Consider the following 10,620-nt stretch of genomic DNA (forward strand, 5'->3'; position numbering starts at 1 on the left):
GGAGGGGAAATATAAATTGGGCCCAAGAAAAAGAGAGAAAAGAAAGAACAAGTCAGATATTAGAACTCCTACTGCCAAAAATAGATACCTGAAAAATAGATGAAAGAAATGGTTGTCAAGACAACATTTTTCGACAAAATATTCATCTCATGTATACCTTATTTTATATATGTGAAGGGCAGGGGGTATTAATTTGCAATTAACCTAAAATCCATTAGCAGAAAGATGCCAGATTCTATGACTATGAACAGAATTACGAAATATGAATCAACTCTGTTCTAAGTGTTATTCATGGTAATTACTAGACACGCTTCTGCTCAACACCAAAGAGTCCCATCCTCTTGTCCTCGGGCCAACCTCCTCAAACAAATTTCTAAATTTTACATTACTTACCCTTCATTTAATTGTGTCCTATTTGTTTCCACCTATTCGATCTACGAATTTTGCATGGCTTATTGTACACAGAGGATCCTTAACTTTCCAGAATTTGCTATGCGCCACTGAGAAACACAGGGTCAAACCGAGCTCTCTCAACTCAAGCAAAAGCTCTTATTTTTATTGACCAGCCCAACACAGAGTGCCTCACGCAGATGAAGGGTAGGTAGCTAGAGGACAGGGCAAGTGTAAGGTAGTGAGTAAAAGTGAGAACAAGTATTTCACTCCCAGATTTGCTACAGAAGGAAATAGTAGAATCACTAGATTAGAGAAACAATGTATGTTTCCTTAAATAGCTCTTGAGCTCCAATAAAATTCAAAAAATAAAGTCTATTTACCATTCCTTTTTAAAAGTACACACACACACACACGCACACACACACGCAACACGCGCATACGCAATGTCCCTGACCCTCAAAAAAGGTCAGGGTGTCATCAGTGTTATCGCTCGGTGTCATCAGTGTCACCTTTGTCAGCTAGCTAGCTACAGAAAATTGAGTTCAATAATACTACTGGAATAGAAAACAGCATATTTTATTTTTAAACTATTTGTTTAATACAGCAGAAGTTGTTATAAAATATTTCAGAAAATTTAAAACTGAAACAATTTCAAATAATTTAAAAGCCTTTTTCTTGCACATACACACACACACACACACACACACACAGCGTGAGCAATAGCAATATCAGCAGCTTATTTTGAAGTTCATCAAAATGAAGAACGGACAATGGATATATTTAAAACTAATACAATGTTAATGGTAGAATCAAGATGGTGTGTACACTGTCACTATGAAATTCAATTTCCCTGTATGTTTGAGAATTTTCATTACAAATATTAGAAAAAATCTAGGAAAAATATTAAACCATATATACACAGCCCCTTGTATGACAAAAAATATATCTAATAAATTAATTCTAGTGAAAGGAGGGAATAGTTTAAAAAGTAAAAACTCTAAGAATACTATATATAAAATCTAAAGTACACCCAAAGCTGTACTGAGAAAAAAAATTTATAGCCTTTAAGTATATTCTGTTAAATCAGAAAAAAAAGTTATTAATAAAGAAGCTAGTAACGATAAGTATTATAAATTAAAAAATAAATCAAAAATAAACAAAAATGATAAATCGAAAAGCTTTCTTAAAAAAAAGGTACTAAAACCCTTGGCAGAGTTTTTTTCTTCATTCATTATAAATATTTAGCTTTGTAATAAAACGTTATAACTACAAACATGATTTTTTTAATTTATAAAATAATCATATCTACAAGTTTGTGCTTCTAAATTTAACAAATCTCAAGTGAATAAACTTTTAAGAACAAGAAAATGATATTACTGACTCAAAAACAGGTAGAAATTTGACCAGAACCTGAAAAATACTCTCAAAAACTAAGGCCCCCCCCAAAACCTGTTCCAGAGTCCCCTTGTCATATTTCAGATCATGCATTTATCAGTAAACTTGTTGTAATCTCAAATCAAAGGAATTTTTCAAATTACTCTAACAAAATAATTCCAAAACACATCTGGAAAAAATAAGCATATACAGGTAACTAGGTAAGTTCTGTAAAACCAGTATAGTGTAAACAGTCTGTCCTTTTATAAACAGATATTATAAATCTAAGCTATAAAACATGGTAATAATACAGCAGTGCAGGAATAGACAGGTAGATGAAATCAAAGATCCAGATATTAATTTATGCAAATTAAGAAAATAAACTGTGAGATAATTATGCAATAAATGGTACTGAGACAAAAAGTTACATATACCTAAATACATTTTAGATAAATTAACACATTCGCATGTAAAATCTTAAATTGTACAAGAAAAAATATAGGCACGTATTCAATAAAAGTTTGTGTGGCGGGGTTATTTCATAAGGAAAAGGAAAAGAAAAAATAGAGCTATATACAAGTTAAAATCTTTGTTGGGTAAAAATAATAAATTTACAAGGCAAATGACAATCTGGGAAAAAATATTTTACAACATATATGACAAAGGACCTGTTACAAGTGAATACGATGAACATTCCTTTCCAAAAACTGAGTAAAGGGGCACATACACAAGCAATTCCATTTAAATTACAATGGCCACTAAAGATATATATTTAAAAATGTTGAGATGTATTACTGATAAGGAAATTTAAATAAGGTTTTTAGCTTATCAAGTTGGCAAAATTTATAAAAAGATGTATGATATCCAGCATCGGCGAAAGGTTGAAGAAACACCATCTAATACACCAATGGTGGAAGTGTAGATTGGTATAGATTGGTGGGGGGAGGTGTTATTAAAAAATTAGAAAAGGTTTTAGAATTACACATATAATATTTAGAAGTGTGATACAATTAATTTATTGAAATATTGGAAGAGGAAAATATTGATTTGAAGTTAGAAATGTCCACTGCAGAGCTGTTTACAATGTAAAAAATATTCTTAATTTCCATAAACTGTAAATTACAAGTAGGATAAAATGGACTCCTATACCTCTATGAAAAATTAGTCAGAAAGTTTAATCTCATGATAAAATGTTACCAGATTAAACCAGAATAAACAAGAATGTGTAACAGTGATGCCACCAGCTAGTGGGATTATGAGAATGTCTTCTTCCTGATTTAAAGGGTATTTTCTAAATTTTCTACAATGTGCAAGGATTAGTTTTGTAATATGAAAAAAAAAATAAAACAGTATGAAAAAATAAGGTGGCTTTCAGTTTGCAATGCATTATTTATTGACCTAGAAGTATTTACTGATTAACTAGGGCAAATAATATTATATAAGGTGCTCGTGATAGATATTTTGAAGTTACAGTCCATTACTTGCAATGTTTCCTTTTCACCAAAATAAATGTTTTATACTTTACCTTGACATCAAGTATGCTCATTTCCCCTATCTGTTTCCTCAAATCAGTTTCTAGCTGACTGCCTGGAGTTCAAGACTCCTAATCAACCCCTAAGCTTTGAACTGTATGTTCTCTATTCCATGTAGCATGCGACAAACCACATGACGAACCCTTATCCAGTAAAATACGTTCCAGAAAAAAAGCCAGTTAAAAGAGAGAAATTCTCCCTGTTGGCCTTGGAAAAAAGTAAGCTAGCCTGCTTATGTTTTTCTGACTTTGTTCTCATTTAGACACTTAGAATTAAAGGATGAGTCTGGATTAGAGAAAGTTATTACCTCAAAGCCTCTCTCCAGCATCATGTCCTTTTCTCCACCCCCAAGAATATTATAAGATGATGTGCAAAAGTGCGTATGGGGGTGGAATGCACGGGAAGTAAAAAACTATTTTTACAGTCAGAATAAAAACATATTTCTATTCGTCACACCAACCCAAATTTAATACTATCAAGTGGGGCAAAAGAGATTCCTACCTGTAATTATACCTTTCATTTGTCTTTTCCATTTACATCATTTGTTTTTCAAAATAAACCTTCGAGGTAGTAGGACTATCACTAGCTTTACCTTATCGATGAAGACATTGACCTTCTGAAATTTAAGTGACAAGCTGAAGATCACACAATTAATGCCTCCAAGGTGATTCCTGATAGCAAATTCTTCTGAGTAGCACTGCCTCTCCTGTTCAAGCCTCTGTAGCAGCAGCAGCAGCCACATCAGCCACACAGTAGTGGCCTATTTATGATTAAAACTTTGTTCACGCTTTGGATTTAGTAGTTTCTGGGGGAAGATACTGTGAACATCCCCATTGGTAAACCCGAATAAAGTGAGATCTAATAAAATTATTTTCTCCCAGACAGTTTAAAGGAAAGGGGATATTACCTGATTTCTTAAGAAATATTTAGGTGATTAAAGGTGGTATAAGTGACAGATCATTCCTTATCTGTAAACATATTTTTTCTTTACTTGGCTTCTAGAATGGTACACTCAGTACCTCACTGGCTACTTCTTTTCAATGCTCCTTGATAGCTCCTTCTCTCTTGCTAATCCTTCACTGTTAGTACCAAGTCTCAATTCTTAGATCTCTTATCAACATAATTAATGAACTCTCGACCTAAGCGATGTCTTCAGGTCTTACAGCTTTAAATATGGTCTACTGATGATGCTTAAAATTTAAATATTGTCAGTCTGAATCTCTCTTCTGAATTCCAGCCTAGTATATTCAACTGCCTACTTGATAGCTCTACTTGGATGCTTAGACATTTCAAACTTAACACGTCCAAAACGCTTGATCTTCTAAAACCAGAACCTGATAACTTTCACTATCTCCACAGTAACCCTCCAGTGTAAGCCATTAACATCTTAGTCTAGATCACTCCGTTTTATCTTAGCTTATCTCCCAGTTCCCATTCTTTCCTCCTCCAGTCTATTATTATCCACAAAACAGCCAGAGCCATACTTTAAAGATATAACCCAATTCTTATGCCATTCCCCTGCGCAAAACCCTCCAATGAAAGCCCAAGGCAGTTTAAAAATAATCAATACAATCTCTATCCAACTTTGTTTCCTCCTATTTTTCCTTCCTCTTGCTCATTCACCTCCAGCCAGTGGCCGCAGTTTTCTGAATTCACTCATCTCATTCCTGTCTGAAGACCACTGGAACTCTCTATCCAGAGATCTACATGTCTTGCTTCTTTACCTAATCCAAGTCTCTGCTAAATGTCACCTTTGCAGAGAGATAGTCTCTGAAAATTCTAAAAATAGTAGCTCTCAAGGTGCAGAACATTGTATAAAGAGACTATCTTTTTATTTATTTATTTATTTATTTATTTTAATGAAACCCAGTAAGTTTCAGCTGTACACTTTAACAGTAAGGCATATATATATTTACACTGTGTTTACCTCCCATAGTTAGATTTCTTTCTGTCACCACATATTTGACCCCTTCACCCCTTCTACCTCCCCCCTCCCACCTCCACCTTTCCCTCTGGTAACCACTAGTCTATTGTGCATGTCCCAGAATCTTAAAGAGACTATCTTTTATGTAAAAGAGAGGAGGTAATTAAGAAAATACATTGTATTTGCTTAAATTGAAAAAGATTTACTGAAAGGATACATAAACATAATAAAAAGTTACTTATTGGATTAAGGAAAGTGGTCACTCTCAGATAAAGTAGAGTGGGGGGGAGAATTTTTCATGAGCTTTCTTTTTAAAATAGTTTGATTTTTTGAACAATTTGAATGTTCTATCTGAATGAGTATTTAAAAATAAATAAAAAATAGCAGTCCTCCAACACTTTCAATCCCTTTATTCATTTGTTTTTCTTCAAAGCACCTATACTTATTGACTTTAGATCATATAATTGCATAATCATCCACATCCTCCACCAGACTGTAAGCTTCAACCAATACCTTTAGTACTGAAGGATATAATGGTTTTCTCCTTAATTAAAAACAAACAAAAACATTCAAATGGTTTTATCTTTGTGTCATCTTTTACCTCCACAGCATATCTTATTTATGTAACATTTATTCTATTTATAAATCTGCATGGCTTTGTCCTTGGCTATATCTAGTTCATGACGAGGATGAAGACATAAGAGGGCTGGCTAGTTAAATTTATAAATGTCAAAAAGCCAGGAAGGGAAGCTAATCCCTTGGATGACAGAATCATGATTTGAGAAGATCTCAACAAGTTTTAACTTTGGCTACATTCCAGAAGATGATATTTACAAGGGTTAAAGATAAACACTGCTTCAAAAACATCGTGTGTGTGTGTGTGTGTGTGTGTGTGTGTGTGTGTGTGTGTACACACAGAATGGGAGAGATCTAACATAAAAAAAAGATATTGGTTTATGTTGACTACATCAGTGGTTTCCAGACAAATTTTTCAAAAAACAAAATAAGAAATAACATAAGGCTGTCAACTTTTTATTGTTTATCTAAGAACACTAAAATAAAACAAAATAAAAAATCCAAGACAACCATCAAAAGAAACTTACTACCTAACGCTATAATTTCATAAAGAAAGGTCATTTTAACACTAGAAAAGTAGAAATACAGAATCTCAAAAAATCCCTTGAATTGTATAAATATAACTTGAAAAGCCACGTAACATTTTTCTCTCATTTTTGCTCAGAACTAGCCAAGATATTACTGTTATTTAAGAGTTAACACAATTTTAGATTGTAAACACAAGTGTATGGCTTGAATTAAGGAGGGGTAATATCACTACACCGCATTCAGAACATAACTGCAGAATTAAATATGGAAACCAGATCAGAACAAAAAAGAACAGCACTGACAAAACTGACTGAATTAGTTGACAGAGAAGAGAAAAATAAAGAGAACTGAATCACATAAAGTTGTAAGGGTTGTAATGTTTAATTTAGGAAAGAGAAAACTTAGCAGAGAGACCTAATATATTGAGAAAAACTTTACTGATAGATCATATCTCACTCATAAAGAAAGAACTGCGACCAATGGGAAGAAATTATAAATTATATAGTATAGCAGATATTAGCTCAATTTAAGTAAGATCCTCCTCTACTTTTTAAAAGCCAAATGAGCCATCCTATGTCCATTTGTTCATGGAAATGTTGTTCATGTTGAAGCTGGCTTTAATAAGATCTCAGGAATATTAGTAGTAGTATTGCATGACATGACTTCTAAAGTCTCCTGTAATCTAAAAATTCTGTAAATTAGAAGAGAATAAATGTTGCCTTTTTAACTTAATAAAAAAACATAAGTGGAAAGAATTTTGGCTTTAGTTGAAAAGATGAAGTTTCAATCATAGTCTCTACACATTACTTAGTAATGTGTGACACAGAGGCAAAATTATTCATGAACTCTGAGTCTCAGATATTCTCAACTAATGTGTAAAATAATACAAGACTGTTGCATGAATCAGACACACACATTCTCTCTCTCTCTCTCTCTCTCTCTCTGCCTGGCATATAGTAGGTGCTCAAGAAACGATAAGTTTATTTCATAAATATCATGTCTCAAAAGGTAATCTTTTCTATATTATTTATTAATTACTGATATACTTATACTTAAACAATGACATTCTCCTCTAGGTCTCACGTTTTGTTCTTCAAACCTAAGCAATTTTTGCTTGGGATTCTTTTCCACTTCTATGCTGTGTATAATCCCTATTTGTATGTAAGTAATTTTTATAAGGTTTTCTTTAACCTTATTTTATTGGTTTCCTTTCTATCTTTGTCTGACATAAAAGTAGGCTTCATCTTCAGTACAAATTGGCTATGTGATTTATTTTAGCCAAAAAAAAATTATAATATATTGCTGCACAATCATTTCAACTAACTGGACTATATATCCAGTCTGCTCAACCATACTATCAGATGTATATTTTCTTATTCTTTTATATCACTCATACTGGCTCAAGAATATGAGTAAATACATGAAAACCAATTCCACCAAGGGTAGTGGTTTATCAGAAATCTCAGTTATAACAAAAGTTTATGAAATAAAGATGGTCCACGGTTTCTCCCCATAAGAGGAAAATGATTTCTTACTGAAACACATCAACATTTAATGCTGCAGCCAATATTATTTATCTATCAAGAATTTTTCAGATAGTATGTAATTGTTCTTTTGTTATACTTTCAGTATAATCTGCAACTGTATGAATATTTTAGTTGGCAATTTAATACCATGCAGTATGTTAGGTATTTATTAGGATAGCTTAACATTGCTAATATTCACAATAGAGAAGAAAAAATTCATTACTCATTAATTAAAATAGCAAAAATTATTTTTCAGGAATAAATTTTGTTGACTAAAACACATGTTGATAACTTTAAACATAAACAGTATTCAATACTAGATGAGGGATATCTGATTACTATCAGATGCAACAATAAAACAAGTTTTTTTCTCAGTGATAAAAAGAAACAAGAAACTGATACTTGGAATAAAACAAATCACTAGGCCCAGAAATTTGTAAAAATACCTTCGTATGTGCATTAAAAGGCATAATGTACAATAATTTTATAGTGTAAACCTCACTATATTAATGCGAAGATAAAAAACATGCAGATGGTTATTTCCATACAAAGTAATTTTAGAACATCATGAAATTTACCATTAAAATACATTTCAAGTTTGATTTAATATAATTCTACATAATGAACTTAATTATTTTTAAGCAAGTTGAAATTTAAGAATTTTAAATTCTTTTTTTAAAAGTCAATTAAAATGCAATGTAGAATTTAAGGCAACAAAATTACAAGACAACAAAAAACACTTTATGGAAAAATCCACTCAATAAAAAAGCATAAATTTAATTTTGATAAAAAGTTCAAATTTTTTTCTCAAAAGGTAAATTCTTATACTTAATATAATTCTTTAAACGAAGAAAAATGAACTTCATAGGTTCTTGTTATGTGGCAATTTTATTTTAACAGAGCTTATAGAGCTAATCATACTGTAAACCATTCCTGAATATCGGGAAATAACATTAAACTATGGTTACTAATAAGTAGTAAGGAAAAAATTTCCAAGTTTCTGTTTTTATAAAAAGCCCATGTTATGGTATTAGTAAGTTAATTTATAAAACTGAAGTTTCACTCCAGTAGAATTACCATTTTTACTTCACTCCAGTAGAATTAATTACTATTTTTACATTACAAAGAAAGGGATTACGATTAATACAACTGGGTATCAATGAACTTGACTGTCACAGACAACACAAGAGACCGTACAGAAGCATTCCATAAATGTGCGCAGGGTGGGGGGACTGGAGGACACGGTGGAAGGAGCTCTCTGCAGAACAGGCCTCCGTTTTATTTGGCTGCCCCTTTCATTAGCAGTCTGGCTTGGACAGTCAGTTAACTTTCAAAATTTTAGTGTCTTCCTCTGTCTCTGTCAAGTGCACTTAGACTCTTCAGTTTTAAAACACCAAAATAATGCAATAGTTAAAAAGTTAGAAAGAACTAAAAGCAGCCCAAGTGTAACTTAAAAAGAATAATGGTAGAAAATTATAAAATGGCTTGTAACTTGCAATGTAGTATTTCCAGAGGTGAATTCCTAAATCAGCACACCCAGGTAGGATTCTATCAGTGAAGATCTAGATACTGTATTCATACTGTAACTCTCTCCTCTCACATTATTCCTCCACCTGCTCCTCCCCATTCTTCTTCATTCTCTATTTGTTTTATCGCCAGCAAACGGCTGGAAGCCTTGTAAGTTAAGGATCAAACCATTTTAAAAGATGCATTTTCAATCAATTTTCTTATGCTTCACCACATTTCTCTCAAATGGGAATAAATTTTCAGAAAGAGAATAAAAATATGCACAAATAAATTCAGAAACAGAAACGAACAGGACCTGTTTTTTGTTTGCTTTGATTGCTTAAATAAACAAAACGGCAGAATGTATCCTACTGTATCCCCTTAGGAACGTGAATGCGTTACCCACCCAGCGAAAAAACAATTCTGCTGCTTCATTTCCCTGCTACACAATAGCTTCGTCGTCAGGCCCTCGCTAGCCCAGTCTTCACCGTCATCTAGTAATTTTATATTGATCACCTTGGCAATGCTTGCACAGGCACTGTCCCTGTCTTCCAGGAGCTTACGTTCTTCAAATAAATAAAGAGCACTCTACTGAACACCAAAAAACAGAGATTCTGTGACTTAGGATACGAATCCCAGGTCTTCCCGCCCAGCGTTAGGCAGCTGCCAATATTTTTTTCCCTTGGATAATAAAATGAAGGGAACCAACCACACCAAAGCCCCACATTTGAATCTTAGGACAATGAAGCTGACAGGAAGCCACTCTCTCCTCCCCCGGGTTTACTACGGAGCCAGAGCCTGCGCCGGGTGCAGTCGCCTGGCAGGGTGCGTGCAACCACGTCTTCCACGCCCTCCGACCGCGTCCGAAAGGCTCCTCGCCTGACCTCCCGGCCAACCACCCCACATCCCAGAACCAACCACAAAAAAGGATCGGCAGTGTTAGCTGCTCCGATCCGGGAAAAATCGCTTCCCCAGCGGCAGCGCAGCCATTCCGTCCACTGCTCCGCCCGCGCCCCTCGCAGTGCTACGGCGGAGGGGGGAGGGCTGCACAAAGCCGGGAGAGCTGAAGCCACTCGACCCGTTCCGGGGACGAGGCGGCGGCGGCACCGAAGGGCCGGCGGGTGGGGGCGGGGAGAGGGTGCGGTGGGGATGGGAGGGGCGGCCCCGCCGAGCCTCGGGTCGGGTGCTTGGGGGTGACGGCGCCGCGCGGAGCATCCGAGAAGCGCCCCCTGGCCCTGCACCCCCGCCCCGCCGCAGACCG

The 10,620-nt window shown here is 34.7% G+C and overlaps 1 protein-coding gene across 9 annotated transcripts in view; it reads right to left on the reverse strand.

The window, feature by feature from the left end:
• The window catches only part of CEP170 (centrosomal protein 170), a 119,874-nt gene that overhangs the window by 108,791 nt on the left and 463 nt on the right, over positions 1 to 10,620 (reverse strand). The window lies entirely within an intron of this gene.

This window comes from Pteropus alecto, unplaced genomic scaffold (genome assembly GCF_000325575.1).
Source record: "Pteropus alecto unplaced genomic scaffold, ASM32557v1 scaffold115, whole genome shotgun sequence".
NCBI classification, from domain to species: domain Eukaryota; kingdom Metazoa; phylum Chordata; class Mammalia; order Chiroptera; family Pteropodidae; genus Pteropus; species Pteropus alecto.